A 25,799-nucleotide genomic window follows, 5' to 3' on the forward strand; every position below is an offset into this window, starting at 1 on the left:
GGGAACACCCATAAGGAAGGGGAGGGGGAGGGTGATGTTTGCCCGTAAACCGGGAAAGGGAATAACACTCGAAATGTATATAAGAAATACTCAAGTTAATAATAAAAAAAAAAAAAAAGAATGATGATCTCTGGCCTTGTACCTGTCTCAAAGTATAAAGGTGTCTAGAGGCTGATGGCTTCTGGAGACTTAACCATCGCTTGCTTATTCTGTGGCAGAAAACCACTGGCTTTTCTCTTCAACTCTCTGTGCTTTATTTTTACTTCATAACTCACTGGGTTTTACTTTATAAATCTCTGTGCTTTATTAAATGCTAGAGACTTAACTCTTACTGCTCTGCTTCAAACATGCTGAAAACTTAACTCTTTATGCTTAAATAAACATCGGTGTCTCACTCTGTAACTCTTACCTGTGCTAAATTCTCACACATAAATTAACACATCATGGTTAGCATCAGGGAATCAAGTAGAAGGCTTTATTCCTAGAGCTCCTTTAAGTAATCTAGTAGCCCCTGGCTAGCCAGGTGAGAGGCTCAGAGCTCCCTAATTATTTTTGAAGCAAGAGAAAGCAATGGAAAGGGGTCAGTAACACAGTACATACACATGGGGTAAAGTGGAAAATACCCACACCGCCTTTCTTTACTGCTTTCTGCTACATATAGATTTTAGACAATATTTCTCTACGTAAGAGTTACCTCATAGAAAACAAGCTCAGAGCAGTATTTCATACCGTAAATTATATGTTCAAAGCAATAGTTTTTACGTGGCCTTGCCTTATCATAATATACACCTGTGACTTCATCCTTGGATCTGGATGTTTTTCCTTGAATACTAATTTATGCCAGCCTATAACTCCTTTTAGTGTAGTATATGAAAGTTCCTTGTATTTCTTATTTTTCAACCTTTACTATTATGAAAAATGGCTCATTCTATTCTTGATTATAACTTTATTACATTTTTTTGAGCAAAACAACAACAACCATTTCTTAAAACTAACTTCTCAAGGATTATTTGAATCAAATCAGAAACCTATAAAACCATTAATTCATCTAAACAGTAATAACTCATGAAAGTTCATCTTTAGGTTGATCTGAAGAAACTTTGCTTAAAAGGGTTGGCTAATGTTCAGGAATTCATTGGCTACTTAATAGTGACCACAAAATGTCATCTGCAAAAAGCAATCTAAAAATGAAGTCTCTTGGAACCTTGCCTCTCAGAGCTCACCCCTCATAAGCCATGCAAAGATAGTGGGCCACCTCTAAGAAGGCCTCCTGCTAGCCTTGACCTATCCTAGATGGCTGCTGACACAGAAACCTTTCTAGGTTCTCTGGACAGGCCTGCTACTGCCTGTGGTCAGGCTTCTTAGACAAGCCAGCTACTGTCTATGCTCAGGCTTCTTGGACAGAGGTACTACTGTCTGTTGTCAGGCTTCTTGGACAAGCCAGCTACTGTCAGTGGTCAGGCTTCTTATTGGAATCCTTAGATAGGGTGGCTTGGTGACTTGACCGGTAGGTGGGGAATCCTGACAAGTAGGTAAATGAAGCTGAGTATCGATCCTGATTATCCTTATAAGAATAGTGACTGGGTTCTATCTAGGGAAAAGCTAGAAGCCTTTTCTGAGGAGAAGGGGAAAGAAGTTTTGAGGGTGAAACTGGGAGAAAAGGAGGAAGGGGTCTGCAATCAGGATGTAAAGTGAATAAATAAGTTAATTAATGAAAAAAGAAGACAATCTGGAAGATTAAATCTACAAAAGCTAACTGTCGTTAAGGAAAGATTTGTCTTTTAATTCATCTTGCCATAGGGCTAGGTGACTGCACCTTAGAACTACCTTCTGCTCCAACAAGGAAAGTTCTAGGTTTTAAGTCTATGATGGTGAAAGACCCACCCCATGAGTCTTAACTCAGAGCTGCAACAGGCTTGAACGAGCCCAGGCACGCCCAGATACCTAGGGCTGAGTCACCGTTAAAACTAACAGACCATAAAAGGAAAGGAATATAGAACAGACTAGGAGTACCGGATCTGGCAGGAAGGGATAAGCCCCTAGCCCCCGACATTCAGGATGTCCCAGCCCGCACGTACTCTTTTACCATGTTACAACCTCATTCGAATATGATGCAAACCTGCCAATGTGTGTAGCTAGACCTTATTACCTCATCATGTGAAATAACCAATCATATGTGAACATGTCTATATGCCTCGTTTAAATCCACCAATCCCCGTAACTATGCATCTGCTTCTGTACGCCCGCTTCTGCTTCCCCAATCCCTATAAAAGCCCCATGCTGGAGCTGCTGGGCGCGCAAGTCCTCTGAAGAGACTGTGTGCCCGCAGGTACCTGTGTTTTCCAATAAACCCTCTTGCTGATTGCATCCGAGTGGCCTCGGCTCGGTCATTGGGCGCTTGGGGTCTCCTCCTGAGGGAAAGGTCCTCTCCGGAGGTCTTTCAATGGTCTAAAATATAGATTCTCATGAATCTTCCTGGAGTCATATTCACTGCCTATGAGCCTAATTTCAATGTCTACTAGGGAAGGTGTGCCTCCTATATCTTTTCAAGCAAATTTAGAATCTTTATTCCCTGGAAAATGTGTTAAGGCCTAAAGTCTGGGATTCCCAATTCTGGCCTGATGTGTGAAGCCGTATCCTTGTCTAAGGCTAGAGGCTCTGGGTGACAGCAGCTCTCCTTGTCCATAGAGTTTGCACTAAAGCTTGGAACTTGTAGGGAGCGGCGCGGCAAAACAAAGATGGCGCCGACATCCAGCCCTGTCTGAATGTAAACAACTTACCGTGCATGCACAGGCTTGTCCCCTTGCTAGGGAGGCCGTATGATAATGAGGTGATCCGGCACCCTCCTGTGGTGAATAGTACTGCGCATGCTCGGGGGTTTTGCACCTGGCATCAGTCTGGCTGAGGCGGTACTATGCTAATGGGGTGGTTTGTGCCATGCCAATCTCTGGAGGACAAGTAGCTGGGATGACAGTGGGGTGATAGTGGGGTGACTCATGCCCTGCCAATCCCTGAGAGATTATTAGCATACTGTTGTGTATATAAGGCGAGCGACTTTGCCGCTTATGGTCCCTGTATCAGCAATGAAAGTGTCCTGCAGTAAAGGCTGTTGAGAAGAACCCAACCGTGTTGCGTCTTCCTTGCTGGCCGTGTTGGGCGCGACAGGAACTGTGTGGCTTGTTGTGAGAACTAATATTTGCTGGAATGAGGATCACTGGACTACATAGAATGCCTGATCCCCATTAACTCTGTAACTCAGTTTTGTAGTATCAGTGTTGTGCTAAAGGCCAGTGATTCTGCTGATATTGTCATAAAGAAGGCCCAACTACAGAAACAAGGCTCACCTGATGCTTTGTAACAGTGAAGTCAGACTCTATGGTCTAATCTAATGGCAGATACTTCAGAACTCCAGGATACCTGGGTCAGTCAAGTATGGAGGGGGTTGACTATGTGCGAGCTGGACAATATCCGAGGTATTTCTAATTGGTAAAACATGACAGTGGAGCAGACACAAACATTTATTTTGCTTGTCCTCAGTGCTGGGGCTATTTGATGTAAACTTGAGGCAAAGTTTCTCTGGAGGCTCTTTTGATCTCCTGGAGTCTGGGGGAGGGGTAGGATTACTGGGCATTGGCTAAATACAGGGATTACAATCATAGGCCCAGCGATTAGATAGGATGTTCAGGGGTCAATGCTTACGTCTTTCCTCATCACTGTCACACAGAGTATCTTCCTTCAACCTGAGTTGCCTGGTGGTGAGGAAGGATGAGTTAGGTAAAAAGAAAACTTCTTGTTTCATTTTCAAGGCATCTGTTCTTGTCCCAGAACTGTGTTCCCATGCCACAGTTTGTCATTCATTTCGCTTTAGCCTTCTATACGGGCTTTGTCTGTACATAGGCATTAACATTAATGCTTTCCTGGGTGGGATGCACACTGGAAATGTCCTAGTCCCCCATCTTGCTGATGCCTATTGAAATAACCAAATGAGTTAATTTTCTTTCTTTTTAATTGTATTTTTTCAAATTTACATATCAAATATTATTCCCTTTCCCAGTTTCCTGTTCAAAAGCCCCCTATTCTCTCCCCTTCCCCTTCTTCTATGACAGTGTTCCCCCTCCTCAACCACTCCCCCTTTCTTCCATGACATTCCCCTACACTGGTGGATCCAGCCATGGCAGTACTAAGAGCTTCTCCTCCCACTGGTGCACAACAAGGCCATCCTCTGCTATTTATGCAGCTGGAGCCATGGGTCAGTCCATGTGTATTCTTTGGGTAGTGGTTTAGTCCCTGGGAGCTCTGCTTGGTTGGTATTGTTGATCTTATGGAGTTCCAAACCCCTTCAGCTCCTTCAAATCACCCATCTAGACTTTCATCATTCAACTTTCTTCTCAGCTTATTCTAATTAAAAAGCGTTGAATTAATGAGAACATTTTAATTATGCTTTTGAAATAAAAATATGCTTCTGTTATCTAAAGAGGTTTCATTTGGATAGTGGTCTTTGACAAGTTAGACATATATTGGCACCTGAGACATTCATAAAGAGACTATGGACGCTAGTCACGCTGATAAAAGGGACTAGAGATGTAGTTAAATTGATGGCACATTGCCTAGCATGCACAAGGCTTCTAGATTTGATGCTCAAAATGGGCATGGTGGCACTTACCTATAATTCCAGCACTTTGAAGTTGGAGAAAGGAGGATGGGAAGTTCAAAGCCATTAGATGCTATTCTGACTTTTGAATGAAATTTCTCCATTTAAAGCTTAAAAGGTGAAGGGGGACTGGAGAAGAGAATATTCATAGGTTTTCCCATTCCAAATGAGTCATGAAATTGTGTCCTCTTTAGCATTATTGCTTTGCTATTGATCCCACACTCCAAAGTCTTGTCAAACATTGCGGAAATATGAACTGCTTCCAAGGGTCTGTATTCAACCTTCTCAAGACATCCTGTAGTCAGTGATCTCGAAGGAGGCGGTAATAAGGAGTTGTATGTTCCATGTAAAGAAGGAAATTACATTCAGAGATTGGAAAATGTATTTTCAGAAATAAAAACACTGAGGCAAATGTCTTGATTTTGTGGCTTTATATATTATGTGAGTGATTATTTAAAAACAGGAAGGTGAGGCTGGCCTGAGGGCTGAGAGCTTTAGGCACTTCCTGCTTTTTTCTGAGGATCTGAGTTCGGTGCACACACCCACACGGCAGCTCACAACTCTGCAAGTGCAGTTCCTGGTGATCTGATGTCCCTTCCTAATGTCCTCAGGCATTAGACACACAGGTACTGCATGCATGCAGGAAAAAATCCGTAAGCTGAAAAGTAGGAAAATCTTAAAAATATGAATGTGATTAGTTTTCCACATTGTAATTTGTCTCAATTGTTAAATGAATGGCTTTAGTTACTAAGGCTATTTTGACATAAGCATTGGTGGTTGTCAGGAGTTCTTTTTTTTTTTTTTTTTTTTTTTTGGTTCTTTTTTTCGGAGCTGGGGACCGAACCCAGGGCCTTGCGCTTCCCAGGCAAGCGCTCTACCACTGAGCTAAATCCCCAACCCCAGGAGTTCTTTTTTAACTGCTTGAGTTACATTGCTTGTCAAAATGTAACCACTTGTTCTTTCATGTTAAAAAATGCTGATAAGATCGTTTCCCAATCTGTGGTTTGCCTTTTTGTACTATTGACAATGTCCTTTGCCTTACAGAAGCTTTTCAATGTTCTGAGGTCCTGTTTGTAGATTGCTGATCTTAGAGCATTAGCCATTGGTGTTCTGTTCAGGAAAATTTTCCCCTATGCCTATGTGTTTGAGATTCTTCCCCACTTTCTCTTCTATTAATTTTAGTGTATCTGGTTTTATGTGGAAGCCCTTGATAAGAATTTGCATTCTTCTGCATGCTGACTCCCAAGTGAGGGTAGCCACTTGAGTTTCCCAGACACAAGGAAAACGAGAGGCTCCCAGGACCCAATAAGGATAACTTTAGCCGAGATGTGCAGCAAAATGAGATTGAACCCATAGAGACAGTACATATAGGCACAGTCCCCAGTAGAGGGATGGGGCCACCAACACATCATGAAATTTTGAGCCCAGAAATGTTCCTGTATAATGAAAAGACAGGAATAAAAAAGTGAAGTGAAGACTGGAGGAAGGGCCATCTGTGGTCCACCCCACCTGGGCATCCATCCTGTCTGCGGATCCATCCTGTCTGCGGACACCAAAGCCCTACACTGCTGTTGTGGCCAAGAGGCATTTGCTGACAGGAAGCTGTTCCCTGGGAGGTTCTGCTTGCACCTCCCAATGCAGATACAGATGATCCTTGCAGCCAACCATCAGACTGAGCTCCAGAACTCCGAACTCCGGTGAGGGAGTTGGCGGAAGGACTGGAGGAACAGAGAGGGATTGCCCCATAGGAAGAACAATGTGGTCTGACCTGACCACCCAGTCTTCCCAGGAACTAGACCACCAACCAAAGAGTGTACAGCGAGGCATCCATGGTTCCAGAAACATAGGTAGCAGAGGGTGGCCTGTCTGACATCAATGGGAGGGAAGGCCCTTGGTCTTGTAGATGTTTGATGCCCCAATGGTGCTGTAGAGGTGGGAAGGAGAGGTGGGGCAAGTGGGGGAGCACCCTCATAGAGTCAAAAGGGAGGAGGGAGAGGGTGGATGGGATGGGGAGGGGTTGTGGAGGAGTAAATGAGAAAAGGGATATCATCTGAGATGTGAAGGACAGGAATGATTAATTTAAAAAAAAATGTCTGAAAAAAGGTGACCTGTATTAGGGGAGATAGTGCAAGTAGGGAATGCTACTGACCTACTTTATGGTGAACGCTTATCTCAATATCAGCAGAAGTCTTGGTGAACTAGAGAAAGCACAAAAGTAAGACTGAAGATGACTGGATGTGAATTTAAACAACATTAAAATTCAAGAAAATTTTAAATGTGCCAACAATTTCTACCTGATTTATTTTCTGTTGTAAATACTACAATCCTGAGGATAAATGATTTCTGAACCTAATCTGAACTCATTCCCTTTTTCTAATCTATTATGCTAAATTCAGTCAAATTCTAAATGTATTTATACATCAATTAAATCAGCACAACATTGCTTTTGTCTTACAATGTTCACGTATTTGATCAGCTGTTACCAGTGTATCATACTTAAAGAATATTCCAATATTCTCTTTCTAGGCACTCACTGTAAATAAATATGAAGTATAATGGTGTGGTCATAGCAATGTGATGATTCTGCATCAGTGATGTTAACTTAAGAAGTTCTGACTCCCTCTTGTTTAATGTTGATTCACACAAAAATTATATTATTATTATTTGCTTGTTGAAAAACACAAAAGATGGAAAAAGGAAATAAAGAAGAAAGCAGCGATCTCCCTTATGAGCGACATTATACAAAACAGCAGGTACTAATATTCTGTCTCAAGTTCTGTCGGTATAGAATAAAAGAAACTCTTATTAGGAGAAACAACTGCTACGCTTGCTTTTATAGTGGCTCAGTTTATAGAATCTAGAGAAAGCTGACGATGCTAAGACAAATATGCCATCTGCCAAATTCTCTCTCAAATTCTTTTTATGAGAAATTATGCAAGTTATACAAATGTGGGTATAAATTGAAAAGTTAAAAACTTAACAAAAATTATTTTAATATTCCAGATGTTGACCTTCTTTTTGAGACAGGCTTTCTCTGGGTAGCTCTAACTGTCCCGATACTCACTCTATAGACCAGGCTACATGGCTGGCTTTTTCTACTTACTCACATATATCATTCTAAAGTCCCCTGTGTTGACTACAGATCCCAATGCAAAAGGTTAAGCCAAGTACTGTTTCAGAAGGAAAGCCTTGAGGATCTAATGATCCCAACGTTGACTGAAATTTAAAGCAAAGAAAAGGTATGCTGACAAAAACACTTCTCGTTTCATTTTCTCTTGACTGCCTTGCGCTGCCTAGCTCTGGCATCCAGTATATTCAATACAGTCAGTGATTTGGTGATTTCAATATTTAAACTCATTAGAAATCTCACCACCTTGGATTATGTAGCTGTACAAATGCATTTGCTAAATCCTGGTCAGTGAATGAGGATAGTTGCACTTTTTGGACTACTTACACTGTTGCTTCAAGAATAAAAATTTGCAAATTAATTCTACCATCTTCTCTGAGAGATTATTTTTTAACATTTACCACGTAAATGAGATTTTTTTTTCATCCAGACACAGTTTAGCTTAGAAAGGGAGGAATAACAGATAGTGAATAAAGTCATAATTATCCATAATTACTTACATTCACTAAACCAAGATCATATATTCCCTTGGCATTTTTCATTTGTAAAATTATTTACTAAGACTATAATTTTCATAAAAAAATGCCTCGGAGTTTAAGAGCATTGACTGCTATGCTGGAGGACTAGGGTTTGATCTAGAGCATTCAAATTATGTTTCACGATCATCTATATCTCCTATTTTAGTAGATCTGATTACATCTTCTATTCTTAGCAGGTAATATATGATCGTGGTGCACAGACTATCATGTAGGCAAGACATGTATATTCAATAATGTAAATAAGTCTGTTTTTTAACTCATAGAGGATTGTTAAGTATTCTTTTGAAAATTCTAACATAATTTCAGAGTACCTTACAAGGAATGTCAGCTCCATAAGTCATAAGTCAAGGATGTCAATTCATAAGTCATTTGTCCTTTCTTCTATATTACTTACTTATGTGTGCACTAAAATGTATTAAAGAATATAATTCAGAATATATATGATATAAATTTTTAATTAAAATTATCCATGTTGTGAATTTCATACTGAGATCCCTGAAAATATAGACAAAAAACAGTGCTATGGCATACTGCAGAGATAGTGTGCTTTGTCAGCATTTATGAATACATTATTTGATCTTCTGGCTTCATGAGGTAGTGGCATCAAGAAAGAAAAAGGAAAAATTCAATTTGTGTAAATAACAAATATTGCAGATTTAAGAATAAAATGTGACTCGGAATCATGGACTATCTTGCTTGTAATTGTACCACCACATACTTTCGCTTTGTGGCGTGTCTCCACCATGTTTTCTGGTGCATTTTATTTACTTTTTTTTGAATATTTGTGTAATTATGTTTTAAAAATATAATACATTCATTAATTCTTTGAGAATTTTGTATATGGGGACAACATATTTAAGTATATTCACCACTACCAAAAGCACCCTCCTGACCTTACCATTCCTCATGACATTTTGTCTTCTATTTTTTTAATAACTCATTAAGTAGAGTTTATGCTGACCACAAACACATAGCCCTCAGGCCTCTGGTGGATTAAATATGCTTGGCCCAGTGAGTGGCATTATTAGGAGGTGTAGCCTTGGTGGAGGAAGTGTGTCACTGTGAGGGTGGGCTTTGAGACCCATCTCATTGCTGCCTAAAAGACAGTCTTTCCCCTTGTACCTTTGGAACAAGATGTAGAACTCTCTTCTCTGTCTCCAGTACCATGCCTGCCTAAACACTGCCAAACTCCCTGCCTTGATGATAATGGACTGAACCTCTAAACCTGTAAGCACATCCCAATTAAATGTAGTCCTTTATAAGAGTTGCCTTGGTGATGGTGTCTCTTCACAGCAATGGAAACACTAACTAACACAGGATCCTGCAATGGAGCACATTTCATTTCTCAATGGTTACATTCTTTAAAATAAATGGACTGCTCCTGTCCTGGAATCCACCAATTGTCAATAGCTACTCAGCTGGGTGTAGGAGCTCATGAGTTCCTTTTCTCTCTACGCTAGGTTGTTTTCCCCTTGGGCCATTTGTGAGTTAATCACTATCCATCACATGAGTCTATGAGTATGCAGATATAACATATAAGTCAGTTAGTTATCCTGCTCTTTTAGTAAAATAATAATACTTGATTCACCTCTGAGACATGTGAACTCACAACCATGGTTCTTCATTAGATTTGAAATACCATATATGTATTTCTTCTATGCGATGAACCATAAATACAATACAAATGATGTTTCCTTAACTTTGGTGCGATTATTACACAATGGACCTATCTTAGCCTGCTGATCATTATCATATCTCACAGGAGACATAGCTGGGTAAATTGTTGAATTCTTTTGTTAGCATATTAACAGAGGTACCTTCTGCTATTATGCATGCTGGCCAGCAGGGAGTGGACTTCTTTCAACATTGAGATCAGTACCAAATTAATTGAAAACGTGTGTGTGTGTGTGTGTGTGTGTGTGTGTTTGTATGTGTGTATGTGATGCACATGCAAATGTGTGCATTCAGAAGTTTTAGGGTATGTGTATGTGTGCATATGCAAGTGTTTGGATACCAGTGTGAGTGTGACAAAACACACGTGTGGAAATTGCGAGATGAGTCGAGGGAATTATTGCTCTACTTCTACCGTACAGGACCGAGAGATTGAGTTGAAGTCTTTAGCCTAGGGGGCAAGTATGTTTACTTGCTGTGCCATCTTGTTGGCCCTATAGTTATAATCTTATCTTATAAAAATCTAGCTATGAGAGTGAATGGAATAAATCTCAAGACCCAATTTCCACTTTCACTTGTGGTATCTTTGTAACAATACCACTGTAATACTATACACTATGCATGATACCTCTTTTAAGCTATTTTATAAGAAGTTCTTTGCAGATTCCATCCACGCCCCTCCACAATTCTCCTCATAATTTTCCTTAGAAGACTATTTTCATTGAGTAGGTACATGCATACAACAGAATAATTCTTATATAATCACCACTGAGCTTCTAAGGAGAAACCAGAACAAAGTGTCAGCTATATACTTGTGTTTCATCAAACAACTTGAGGAACACATATACTCCATTTTCTAAAGACATTACATAGACTATCATTAGGAGCAGAAATCATATAACTTTTGTCCTTAACCTAGAAGACAAATAGCCCGTATTCTTTTTGCATGGAGATTACTTGTTAGGATGGGCTCATCACTCCCTTCAGCCATGAAGAAAATTCGCCTGCCTATTTTTTAATTCCAGATCTCTGACCTCCTTTCTATTTGAGCATTTACTTTTATAAACACCTTGATACTTTAAGATGTAAATCTGTCTCTTGCCAATTTTGTGACTTAAAATTATCATTCTTGAACTGAGGAAGTAGCTCTGCCTTACTAGCCTCTCATGACAACACTATGTGGAGTGTAAAGACAAGTGTGAGTTGCATTTTCAGATTTTTGTTGGACATGGGGTATTTTTCGTAAAGTAAATACCAAAATGTAATCCATTATGTATGCAAGTTCAAATATTAAAGGTTATGAAATGCATAACATTTCATATAACCTGCCAAGAATAAAACAAGGAACCATATTTGGCAGACTTCAACAGGTGTGGTACTGTTTATAGGACGAAATATGTATTTTTGAACAACAAAACAATCAAGAAAAAATCAATTAGAAATCAATTAAAAGTGAAGGAAATTTCTGAGCCATGTTGCAGCAGAAGAGAGTGTGGTTCAGGCAGTGTGGAAGCAATGCTACTTTTCAGTGACCTCCAAATTAGAAACTATTGTCATACCATGTAATATGAAACTTCTGAGGCTGAAACCCCAAGAACGTTCTGTGATATCAAGCGCAGAATCTCATTTAATTAGAGACAGATACTTCAGGCAGAACAGCATGTAATATTTCAACCCAACCACACAGTACATCAGAAGAGCTGTTCATTAACATGCCACCTTTCCTTTGATCCAAATCTATACTTCCCTGCTAGCTTGAGTACAGGAAGTTGTTACATTAGTGATAAAAGTTTATTACATTGTGGGAACAATGAAAATTGTGACAGTATAGGAAATGAAAAGTTGTCAAACATTCAGTTTACAAACACAAAAGTGATGTTAGAAAATATAAGAATGGATTTCAAATGCTTCTTTATTAGACATTTAAATAGATTACACTGGTTAAAAGACAAAAGCTCTACCAGAAGGTAGGAGAGTGTGCTGGTATCTTTCAAGCACAGGTACTTAGCTGAGATCTGTTTTCCCAGTCACTAGGGCCACTCTACTCAGTTACCTTACCACTCTACCCAGCTCTTGGATTTTGATGATAAAAGGCTGAACTAGTATAGTTGCACCCACATATGAGATCCAGGGATATCTACCACAGAAAGAAAAATTGAAGTAAAAGACAATTTCATTTTTCTTTCTCTAAACCATATTGCTGAAATTAAAGTAGCATTCCATTCTTTTGTAAATTATATTGTCCTTTTATTAATACCACAAGTTAATCTTCATAATCTTAAGGAAAAATGTTTCCCACAGTCCACATACCTGTCAAAATCTTATAGTAAAAATTGCATCCTTTCACTGGACAATGGTATTTTACAAAGCATGAGTTTCTGTCTCCCTTTGTAAGGAGAGCAGAAAGCCCTGTTTGAGTAGAGTTCTGATCCAATGTGTATTTTGACAGATCAGGCTTGTTGAGGACTCTGAAACCAATTGGACATGGAGAATAGGCAAAGCTGGTACCCATATGGGCCAGGTTCAAGAGGGTTGACCAAGCTTTTCTTGGAAGTTCAAGTATGAACGTTTATAAATGTTCCCTCAGTGTCCTAGCAGAGAATAGCAACTGTACTTTCTCCTCTTGTGTATATAGAGCCAGACGCTGCTTGCCTAAAAGACGTTTTAGTGGACTTTCTTTGTCTCCGTGGAGTAGCTAATAAACACACTGAGGTTCTATGTTGTAATTGTATGGGTTCATAAACTCTAACAATTCCCAGAATCATTGTGTGTGTGTGTGTGCGTGTGCGTGTGTGTGTGCGTGTGTGTGTTTATCTGTGCTTTCTACATTTTCTTGCCTAGCCTAGCCAGGGTTCCAGGACACAAACTGACTAAGTTGTGGTATCCAAGTTATAGAATACCCAATGTCCAAACCATTCTAAAATAAAAAGGTTAGACTTTACTTTAAAAGTCTTTAAACTGGCTACTTATCCTTGCTCATTTTTTCTGACTAACTGTGATGGATGGTCATTTTTATTTCTAGTATAATGAGTAAATTAAGTAACTAGGTTACATGGTACAAATTAAGTAACTAGGTACATGTTAGCATATGTAATAATTCATGGAAAGCATGTATATGGATCAACATGGTAAATATTTATTTGCTGTCAATGAAATGTGACAATCGGCATCTTCTATAGACATTTTTCTTTTAAGCATGGATCCAGCCATCCAGGATGTCTTCAATCTTAAGTTTTGTTACTTTTGGTGGGTAATATGCCAGGGCCCTGTGTAATGTGAAGCACAATCTTCCTTGACAATAATTTGTACAAAAAATGATTTATGCCATATTAATAAACCTTTTTCTTTGTGTACTAGAACACCACCTCGTGGCCACTTTTAACTATACTGCGGGTTCTAAAAAGCAGGCTCGGTAAGTTTTCCGAAGGAAAAATAAATGTGATTTCAAAAGATAGACATCAATAATCACATCTGACTTTACCAAATGTTCATTGAACACTCTTTCGGAGAAAGAACTACTTTCTCAAAATAGGCTCAAGCTCTTACATAGAAATATACAACTAAGGATCCAGGACTGTTTGGTACAATGCAGTCCTTTACACCTGGGTAGGTCTAGATAGCATGTTTTAAAACTCGATAGCTTTTAAGCTAAGTGTCATGTTATATGCCTATAACCCCAGCACTTGAAAGGTAAAGCCTGGATTCCCTGGAAATCTGTAGGTCACACCGGCCAGCTAAGCATGTCTGTTAACTGTAGAATTTTTGCCTCTCCCCATTCTCTTTCAAATTCAGCCTCCAAGCTCTGAAGCAAACAAATCGCTGTGGTCTCCCCTGCAATCATCTTCAAAGCTCAAAGTGTCACTTGGATTTTCTCCTCCATCTGTTCTCCATATCCATTCTAGCATCCCAACTCCTGAATTGAGCAAGCATTCTCAGAGAAACAGCCAGCCAAGCCTGCCAGAGTAGGCCAGTGAAGCAGTTATCCAAACTTCACTTTCCATTCACTTCTCCCCTAGTTTCATTCCTAGCTCTGTAGCCTGTTATTTGTGTGGTTTCAACTCATTGTCTTTCCCCATTAAAAAGGGCATAGCATATACTTGTAGAGCACATTGCTTTCCCACTACTGTGGATCTCTCAAAAACACCAAGCACATTCCCTTTTCTAAGTGTTGGCTCCCAATTCTAGCCACACTTTCTGCTCAGAATCCCTGTCACACCCAGCAAAATCTCAAATGAATCCCCTACCAAGTAATACCCAGCCACCACCACCACAGGCACCTAAGAACTATAGAGGGCCAGAGAAACCACTGAACAAAGAAAAAGCAAATATCGGTACCTAGAATTAGTCACCCTATACCTGGCTACCTAGAGGCCAGCATACAAACACAACTAAGATGATTTTTTCTCCACTAGAATTATCCAAGCTTACTACAGTATTCCCTAGGAAATACAACATAGCTAAGGTACAAAACCAGGATCTTAAAATGTGAATATGTTGGACGGCCCTAAAGAAAAAAAATGACCCTTAATAGCATCTGTGAAAACAAAACAAAATAGCAGTGGAAAGAAATGAATAAGATATTCCAACCTCTGAAAGTGATAATAGATTCAATTAAAAAAAAGAAAAGTAAAATTAAAGGAAACCTGGAAATGAAAATTTTAGTAACTCAGATAGGAAGCTCACAGGCAAGCCTCACCAATGGGATATAGGAGAGGAAAGAGAGAATTTCAGGTGTTGAAGAAAAGATAAAAGAAATGGATACCTCAGTTGAATGAAATGGAAATCTAAAATAATCCAAAGACAAAACACCTGGGAAATCGGGAACACTATGTAAAGATCAAAGTTAAGAAAAATAGGCCTAGAGGAAAGAGAAGAAACCCAGATCAAAGGCTCAGAAAATATTTGTAATGATATCATAGAAAAAAATTCCCTAACTTAAAAAGGGAGGTACCTATTAAGTTACAACTAGGATACAGAACAACACATACACTATACCAGAAAAGTAATACTGAAAAGGTATGTAATAATCATAACACTTAACATACAAAACAAAAAAGAATGATAAAATGTAGAACGGAAACAGATCTATTAAAATAGCACCTTACTTTTCAATAGAGACTTTAAAATTGAGAAGGGCCTGAACATAGGTACTGTAGACTTTGAGACTACAGATGCCATTCCAGACTTCAATATCCAGAAAAACTTTCAATCACAATAGATGGAGACGAAAAGGCATTCCATGATAACAGCAAGTTTAAGTTCCTGTATTTCAACAAATCAAGTTCTACAGAAGATACTGGAAGGGAAATGTCAACCATAAGAAGTTAACTATACTGAAGAATAAATGATCCCAAATGAGCAAATCAAAAAGGGGGACACAGCAACAAAATCACAGGAATCAAAATGCCAACCCTTGATAACTCTCAATATCAGTTTTCTTAATTCCCTAATAAAAAGATGAAGATTAATAGACCGGGTGTGAAAACAGGATCCATCATTCTGGTGAATCCAAGAAATATACCCTTAACATAAATGGTGGTCAGTGTCTGTGCGTAAAGGGTTGGTGCCTAAGAAGAAAAATTATTTATCCATTATAATATCTGACAAGATAGGCTTCAAACCAAAGTAAATCAAAAGTGGTAGGAAAAGACACTATATACTCATCAAAGAAAAAGAAATCTACCGAAAGGATATTGCAATTCTTAACATCTATAGATCAAACAAAACGGCACCCAAGTTCATAAAAGAAACACTACTTCAGCTTAATTCACATATTGACCCTCACACGCTGATAGTGACTTCAATACCACAAGGAGACAGGGCATCCAGACAAAACTAAAAAGAGAATGTTGAAGCTAACTGATGTCCCAAGCCAAATATATCAAACAAATATTTACATGACATTTCACCCAAACACAAAAGAGTGTACCTTGTACTTTGTACTTCAAGGGACATTCTTCAAAATTGACAATATACTCAGTCACAAAGCAATTCTCATCAGAAATAAGAAAACTGAAATAGCACCCTGAGTCCTATCTGACCCCCACAGATTAAAGCTGGATATCAAGAACAGAAACCACAGTGTACTTACAAATACATGGAAACTGAACAACAGAATGAAAAATGAGCCAGGACAGAAATTAAGAGATTATTTAATTAAAGATTTTTCTAGGATTTAATGTAAGAGAAAATACCTCATACCAAATCTTATGGGACACAGTGAAGGTGGTTATGAGAAGTAAGTTCACAACATTAAGTGTCTACATAAAAACAAACAAATACGTCTCCAAATAACAACAACAATAATAAAATAACTGCAGATATTTCACACAAGTATATTAACAGCACACCTCAATGTTCTAGAGCCAAAAGAAGAAATCAAACCCCCCAAAAGAGTAGATGGCAAAAAATAATCAAATGCAAGTTTGAAATTAATAAAATAAAAACAAACAAACAAAACAATACAAAATCAATAAAACAAAGAGTTTGCTCTTTAGGAAAATCACTAAGGTAGAGAAGCCCTGATCAAAGTTAAGTAAAAGGAATAAAGATGCAAATGAAGAAAATTAGAGATGAAAAAGGTTGCAAAATGACAGATACATAGAAAATACAGAGAATCATAAGACTTACTTTAAAAACCAGTAGTCCATTGTATAAAGGAACCACATTTTCTGTGTTCATTTCTTTGGTTGAGGAACATCTGGATTGTTTATAGCTTCTGGCTATTACATATAAGACTGCTATGAACATGGTGGAGCACATATTCTCTTGGTATGGTATGGGGAGCATCTTTTGGGTATATGCCCGAGAGTGGCGTAGCTGGATCTTCAGGTAGAGCTATTTCCAATTTTCTGAGGCACAGTCAGATTGTTTTCCAAAATGGATGTACCAGCAATGGAGGAGTGTTCAGAGAGAATCTCAGAGTCATTTTGATTTGCATCTCTCTGATGACTAAGGACTTTGAACATTTCTTTAAGTGCTTCTCAGTTATTGAGATACTATTCAGGTATTAAAAATGAGAACATCTTTCTTCTTGAGCTTCATATGGTCAGTGAGTTGTATCGTGGGTATTCTGAGCTTTTTGCATAATATTCACTTATCAGTGAGTACATGCCATATGTGTTCTTTTGTGACTGGGTTACCTCACTCAGGATGATATTTTCTAGTTCCATCCATTTGCTTGTGAATTTCATGAAATCATTATAGCTAGATAGTATTCCATTACGTAAATGTACCACATTTTCTGTACCCATTCCTTTGTTGAGGGACATCTGGGTTGTTTCCAGCTTCTGGCTATTACAAATAAGACTGCTATGAACATGGTAGAGCACATATCTTATTTGTATGGGGGGCATCTTTTGGGTATATGCCTGAGAGTGGTACATCTAGATCTTCAGGTAGAACTATTTCCAATTGTCTGAGGAACAATCAGATTGTTTTCCTGAGTGGTTGTAGCCAGTTTGCATTCCCACTAGCAATGGAGGAGTGTTCTTATTTCTCCACATCCTTGTCAGCATCTGCTGTCACCTGAGCTTTTTATCTTAGCTATTCTCACCAGTATTACGTGGAATCTCAGGATGGCTTTGATTTGCATTTCACTGATGACTAAGGATGTGGGACATCTCTTCAGGTGCTTCTCAGTCATTTGATATTCCTCAGTTAAGAAGTCTTTGTTTAGTTCTGTATGCTTCAGTCGTTCTTAGAAGGGGGAACAATATAGTTACAGGAGGTAGAGGGTAGGAGGTACTTGGGAGGAAGAAAGGAGGAGGAGGGGAAAGGAGGACAGGATCAGGTATGGGAGGAAAGGGGTATGGTATAGAGAGGGTCAGGAAATTGAACAGAGGTATCAAGCAATGGGGTATAGGGAACTGGAGGTAGCCACTAGAAAGTCCCAGATGCCAAGAAAGCAAGAGGTTCCCAGGCCCCAAAGGATCCTGGGGATAAGATTAGCTGAAATGTCCAACAAAGGGGGATGCAAGAATCTGTAGAGAGCATATCCGGAGGTTAGGTAAAGCTCCTTTTTGAAGGATGGGGCCACCCACTCATCTCCAAATTTTGAACCTAGAATTTCTCCTGTCTAAAGGAAATACAGGGACAAATTGTGGAGCAAAGACTGAAGAAAAGGCTATCCAGAGACTGCCCCACCCAGGGATCCATCCTATATACAGACACAAAACCCAGACACTATTGTGGATTTCAAACAGTGCTTGCTGACAGGAGCCAGATATAGCTGTGTCCTGAGAGCCTCTGTCAAAGCCATGTAAATATACATGTGGATGCTCACAGCCAACTGTTGGACTGACTACGAGGACCCCAATGGAGGAGTTAGGGAAAGGACTGAAGGAGCTGAAACCAACCAGACCCTCCAGAGCTCCCAGGCCCTAAACCACCATCAAAAGAATACATATGGATACATCTGCATATGTAGCAGAGGAGGAGCATGGAGAGGGAGGATGGGATAGGGGATTTGTGGAGGGGCAAACTGGGAAAGCGGATAACAATTCAAATGTGAATAAATAAATAGCCAATAAAGCAAACAAAGAGACAAGACAAACAAGAACATTTGCATCTTGCAGGCAAATGAATGGAGCTAGAAAATATCATTCTGAGTGAGGTAACTCAGACCCAAAAGGACATGTATGGTATGTACTCACTGATAAGTGGATATTAGCTAAAAATCCATGATACAACCCATAGACCATAAGAAGTTTAACAAGAAGGAAGGCTTAAGTACAAATGTTTTAGTTGCACTTAGAAAGGGGAAGAAAATAATCATAGGAAGCAGAGGGAGGGAATGATCTGGATGGGAGAGGGGGAGGGGAGGGGAAAAGGAAAACAGGATCAGATATGGGGGCCAGAGAGAAGTCCAGAAGGCCAAGAGAATGGATGTAAATAAGCAGCCTCAGAAGGTGGGAGATGGGGGCACCCTCTAGAAAGTATGAAAGACTCTCAGGACTCATTGAGGGTGACCTTAGCCAAAATGCCCAACATTAGAGAGAGGGAATTGGAAGAGTCCACCTCCAGTAGATAGACAGGGCCTTAAGTGGAGGGACAAAGCTACTAAACCACAGTGAAATTTTCTGACCCCGAATTTTTCTTGTCTAAAAGAAGTCCAGCTCATTGAGAGACCCCAAGGTCTGATACTATTATTGAGGCTATGGAGTGCTCACAAAAAAGTGGCCTATCGTGACTGCCCTCCGAAAGACTCAACAAGCAGCTGAAAGAGTCAGATGCAGATATTTATACCCAACTAATAGACAGAAACTGCTGACCCCTGTGGTTGAATTAGGGAAAAGCTGTAAGAAGCTTAGGAGGAGGATAATCCTGTAAGAGGAATAGCAGTCTCAACTAACCTGGACCCCTGAGATCTCTCAGATACTGGGCCACCAATCAGGCTGCATACACCATCTGATATGAGATCCTCTAATACATATACAGCATAGGACTGCTGGGTCTGGGTTCAGTGAGAGAAGGTTCACCTAACCCTCAAGAGACTGGAGGCCCCAGGAAGTGGGGAGGTCTGGTGGGGTGGGGGATGGAGGATGGGGATATCCTTGTGAAGATGGGGAGATGAGGTATGGAAAATGGAACAGTCAGAGGGTGGACCATGGGCCAGGAGGGGGATAAAATCTTGATTGTTAAGAAAGTTTAAGATTTAAAAAAGAAAAAGAAAAGAACTCCAAGGGCAAATATGAAGAAGAGACTGAAGGAAAGGTAGACCAATGACTGTCCAACTTGGGGTACCAAGGCCTAACACTATTACTGATGTTCTGATGTGTGTACAAATGGAAGCCTCACATGGCTGTCCTCTGAGATGCCCTACAAGCAGCTTACTGAGAGAGAGGCAGATACTTACACCTATCCATTGGGTTAAAGTCAGGGATCCTGAAGGTTGAATTAGGGGTAGAATTAAATAAGCTTCAAGGGAGAGCAACCCCATAGGAACACCAGCAGACTCAACTAACTCAAGCCCCAGGGAGCTCCTAGAGACTGAACAACCAACCAGGAGCAAACACAGACCAGTGTGGGGCTGCTGGTACCTATGTAGCAGAAATCTGCCTGGTCTGGCTGCAGTGGGACAAGATATGCTTAATCCTCCAGGAAGTTCAGGCTCCATGGAAAGGAATACCTTCTCATGGCAAGGAGGAGGAGGAATGAGACAAAGAACTGTGGGACTGGGGACTGAAGGGGGCAACAACTAGAAGGTAAGTAAATAAAATAAACTTTAAAAAAAGACAGTAGTTCACCAGTTTGGAAAAATCTAAAAGAAATTAATCTTTCTGTCACTACATATTACCTACTAACATTATATAAAGATCAGACAAGCAATTTAAATATACTTACAGTCTCTAGTAAAATATGAGCAGTAATCAAAATCTACCAACCACCACCAATAATTAATAATAATAATAATAATATGATGATGATGATGATGATGATGATGGTGGTAGTGGTGGTGGTGGTGGTGGTGATGGTTATGATGATGATAACAACAAACAGGTTTACCACAGAATTCTATGAAATTTTCAAAGGAGAGTTAATGGCAATCCTCCTCAAATTATTCCACAAGATAGGAATATAAGGAACATTGGCCCATTTATTTTATGAAATCAAAGTTTCCCTGATACCAAAACTACATAAAGATGCAACAAAGAATGAGAGTTACAGACTGGATTCCCATATAAACTTAGATGCAATAGTTCTCAATAAACTACTTTCAAATTGAATCTAAGCACATATCAAAAAGATCATGAGCAACTACCCCAGAAATATGGGGTTGGTTTAGCATATGTAAATCATTAAAAAATCCACCATATAAAAATAATACCAGAAAATAATGAATGATCCTCTCATTAGATACTTAAGATGCCTTTGAAAAAATTCCAACAACCCTTCACGGTAATAGCTCTTAAAAGATTAGGAATACAAGGACTTGCCTCAACATCATAAAGGCACCTTACATGAGTTCATGAGCCAATATCAACTTAATTAAAGAGAACTTCCAAGCAATTCCTCTAAAAGCAGAAACAAGACAAGGTTGTCTACTCTTTTCATACCTATTCAATATAGTACTTGAAGCCTTCACTAGAGCAATAAAGAATCAAAGGAATACATATCAGAAAAGAAGAAGACGAAGATTCTTTATTTGTGGATAAAATGATAGTATACAGAAAGTAACCTTTAAACTTCCACTGAAAAACTTGTACAACATATAAACACTTTCAGGAAAATAGTCAGATGCAAAATTAACTCAGAATGTTACTAATCCTCCAATACATAGAGGATAAATGACCCAAGAAAGATATCATGGAAACAAAAACTTTCACAGTAGCCAAAAATATTATAAAATATCTAGGGGTAACTATAATCAAGCAAGGGAAAACTTATATGACACAAAATTCTAGTCTTTCAAGAAAAGAAATTGCAAAAGATATGAGAAGCTGGGAATATTTTCCATACTCATGGATCAGTAGGATTAATATAGTAAAAATGACTATTTTACTAAAAGCAATCTAAAGATTTGATATAATCCCCAAAAAGCATTCAAAAGAAATCTTCATAGATCTTGAAAGCACACTTTTCATTTTCTTGTAGAAACATAAATAATCCAGTATAGCTATAATGATCTTAAATAATAGAAAAATTTCTGGAAGTATTACGATTCCCAATCTCAAATTATACTACAGAACTATAGTAATACAAACAGCATGGTATTGCCATAAAAACAGACATTTTGATGAAGGAATTACATTGAAGACCCAGACATAAATCCATATATCTATGGACACCTAATATTTGACAAAAGCAACAAAAAAGCCATAAATGAATACTGGATAAAAGATAGCATCTTCAATTTTTTGCGTTAGTCATTTTGGAAAGCTGCATGTAGATGAATTCAACTAGATTCATATTTACCAATCTGGAAAATCTCAGCTTGAAATAGATCAAAACCACAAAATAAAATCCGATATACCGAACTTGATAGAAAGTGAGAAATAGCCTTGAACTTTCTGAACCGAACATTATTTGCACAGGAATTAAGAATAATAATCAATGCGACCTCATGAAATGTAAAAGTTTCTTCATGGCAAAGAACACTACCATTCGGACAAAGCAACAGTCTACAGAATGAGAAGTGATTTTTACAACTATATCTGATAGACAGCTAATATAAAGAATTCAAAAATAATAACTTAATTAAAAATAAAGTGAACATATAAAGAGTGAATCTTCAAAAAGTGAGGCTGAGAAACACTTAAAGATGTGTTCAATTCTTTGGTTCAGTAGGGAAATGCATATCAAAATTAAATTGAGATTTCCTCTTATCCCAGTTAGTATGACCAAGATCAATAAATGAATGACAGCTCCTAGTGGCTGGTTATATTGTAAGGGAAACATCCATTGCTGGTGGAAGTATAAAATTGTGCAGTCATTGTGGAAATTGGTGTGGAAATCTGGAAGATAGAACCAAACTACCTGAAGATCCAGCTATACCACTCTTGGGCATAAACCCAAAGGAAGTTTCATCCTGCCAGAGAGACCTGTTCACCATGTTCATTTTTTATATATTCATAATAGGCAGACATTGAAAACAAGCTAGATGTCCCTCATTAGATGATTGGATCATAAAAGTAAAATGTGGCCCATTTACAGAATGAAATATTACTCAGCAATTAAAAATGAAATCATAGAATTTAAAGGAAAATGGATAGAACTAGAGAAAAATCATCCTGAGTGAGGTAACAGAATCAGAGAGACCTGATATATATCAGCCGTTAAGTCAATGATAAGCAAACTATAGTCCATAGGATCAAAAAGGTCAGTTATAGAGTAAGAGACAGTGGAGTCCAGATACATATCTCTAAGAAAGGGAAATGGAGTAGATAGTTATAGATGACTGGAAGGAGAAGGTCGAGAGACTGAAACTGGAGAATCATGTAAGAAGTGGGGAGAATAAGATATGAGTGAGAGTATATTGGATTCACAGTTCAAATTGAAGACCATTTGAAGGGTAGTATGGAATCATAATAAAATAGTTTACACACACACACATACACACACACACCCACACACACACACATGCATGCACATGCACATGCACACACACACAAAACACACACACACATACACGCTGAATAAGTAAGGGAAACGTACATATAAATATATGAAGGTGATCTAAATGAAATTACCAGATAATATCTTGTAAGCAAATTAAGCTTCCCATACTGGAATTGGGATACGTCTAATTAAGTTGTTGGCCAAGTGGGTTCCCATGAGAACTCTAAACATTTCAGACTGTTGCAAAAACTATAGGTTGCCTTATATAAACTGAAGGCAAGACCCCACTGGTTCAGAAACACCTATATACCTGCTCTGAACATTGAGTATTCAAGCTGGCGTCTTCCTATCACCTCGATTCCTATGAGCTAATGTTCTGATAACAGAGTTTACTTTGCATGCTTCCAAGAGAAAAATACAAACCCAGCTACCAAGACTGTGTCCTGCCTGCAAGATGTCCTAGTGCAATGGTAGCATAAAGCTTATGAGAGTGACCACCCCATACCTGACTTGATTTAACACCCATTCCATAAGATGGATCCCATACCTGATGTTGAACAAGAACTTGAAACTAAATAGCCCAAGTACCATGGGTACAACAAAATGTCACAATTCTGCTAAAAAAGAATGTAGCAATAAAATGACTCCTAATGCCTTTATGCCATACTCATAGATCAGTGCCTTGTTCAGTCATCATTAGAAAGGCAGCAGATGGCAATACAGGGAGACCTGCAAACAGACATTATGCAGATAGTGAGAGGCCTTGAAATACTTAGTCCTAAAGGGATGTCTTCATCAACTCCCACGCCTCAGGACTCCTTAGTGGGATTCTGCATCTATATTTGTTTGTTGTTCCTTTCCTTGGTCTCTTTTTCTTCTGTTTGTTTTGTCCCATTCCAATGTGGGTTTTTTAAATCTTATTAGATTTTATTTTACTATTATTCCTTTGAAATCTGTTTGTTTTATCATGGTAAACATAAAATTGTTGGTTATAGGGAGAGTGGGAGTGAGGTTGAACTTGGAGGAGTGGGGGGCTATAATCAGGATATTTTATATGAAAAGTAATATATTTCAATAAAAGAGAATGGGTCATAAAAGAAAAGTAAGACAGGAGGATTTATAGTTCAAGGTCAGCCTTGGTTACATAGTATGTTCAAGACCATAGTGTTGTAGATTCTGTCTAAGGCTACTTATGCTAATTGGTTCACAAAATCGCCTGGGAACCCAGGACATAGAGACTGATACTGAGGAATGCATCACAGTCATCGGGTTGATTTGAGCATGATTAATTGGCAACTGCAATACCATTGTTGACTGTGTTATATCACAACTTAAAATAAAACAATATTAATTGCCATGCCAGTAATATGTAAGGTCAGTTTGGAAACAGACACAACTTTCTAAGGCTTCTCAAATTCTACGTTAATATCAACTTTAACAAAACTTAAACTTTCTAAAGTGTGTAGAGAAGTAAAGAAATCAGTGGACTATTAAGGTGATGTTGACAGACATCAGAGCAATTGTAGGAGGAAGTTTATCATAAATTCAAGAGATATGACGGCTTGAGATCAAATGAGAGCTATACTCATATCTCCAAGATTCCACAGGGCCAAACAGACCTGAGTATCCACATATAGGACCACAGCCAATATGCCACGCATCACCTGAAACAGAGGCCATCCCAAAAGCTGTTGTCTGTTCATGAATATGATCTACTAGCTAGGCTGCCTTGTCTGACTTCAGTGGTAAGGAAGCTCATAGCCTCACAGAGACCTGAAGTGCCAGGGTAGGGGGATACTTAGGGGTTCCCAACCTGTTCAGAGGAGAAGGGGAGGAGGGATGAGGAAAGGATTCTGAGAGTTGGGTGAGAGGGAGGGGGTTAGAGGGAGGGGGTGAGAGGGAGGGGGTGAGAGAGAGGGGAATTGAACAGGATGTTAAAAAAAGTAATTATTTTTCTTATTTATTTATTACTTTTTTTTTACTGTTCAGCTGTTGCCTCCCACCTGGTGCCCCCTTCCACAGTTTCTCATCCCATTCCTCCTCCCCTTGTCTCCAAGAGGGTCCTCCCCCAACCCACCAGACCTCCCCACTCTCTGGGACCTCAAGTTTCTTGATGGATAAGCACATCTTCTCCAACTGAGGACAGATCCAGCAGTTGTTTGCTATGCATGTCTCAGGGGCCTCGGACCAACTTGTATATGGTCCTTGGTTGGTGGCTTAGTGTCTGAGAGATCTCAGGGATCCAGGTTCATTGAGACTGCTGGTTTTCATATGGGGTCACCCTCCTCCTCAGCTTTTTCTAGCCTTTCTTTAATTCAACCACAGGGGTCCTCAACTTCAGTTCAATGGTTGGGCCTCAATCTCAGTCAGCTGCTTATTGGGCCTCTCAGGGGACCTCTATGCCTATCCTGGTCTGTGAGCACACCAGTAATAGGGCCAAGCCTTGGACCATTCCCTTGATATGGGTCTTAAGTTGGGCTGGTCACTGGACCTCCTTTCCCTCAGTCCCTTTTTTTGTCCCTGCAGTTCTCTTAGACAGGAACATTTCTGTGTCAGAATTTATGACTGTGGGATGGCAACCACATCACTACACTTAATCGTCTGTCTCTCTGTTGAAGGTAGACTCTATTACTTCTCTCTCCCCAATGTTGAGCATTTCGTCTAAGGTCCCTTCCTTTGAGTTCTGAGAATTTTTCCCCTCTCAAGTCTCTTGTACTTTCTACTGTTTTTAAAGGTAGGGAGTAAACATCTG

The sequence above is a fragment of the Rattus norvegicus genome, chromosome 9 (genome assembly GCF_036323735.1).
Source record: "Rattus norvegicus strain BN/NHsdMcwi chromosome 9, GRCr8, whole genome shotgun sequence".
Classification (NCBI taxonomy): Eukaryota; Metazoa; Chordata; class Mammalia; order Rodentia; family Muridae; genus Rattus; species Rattus norvegicus.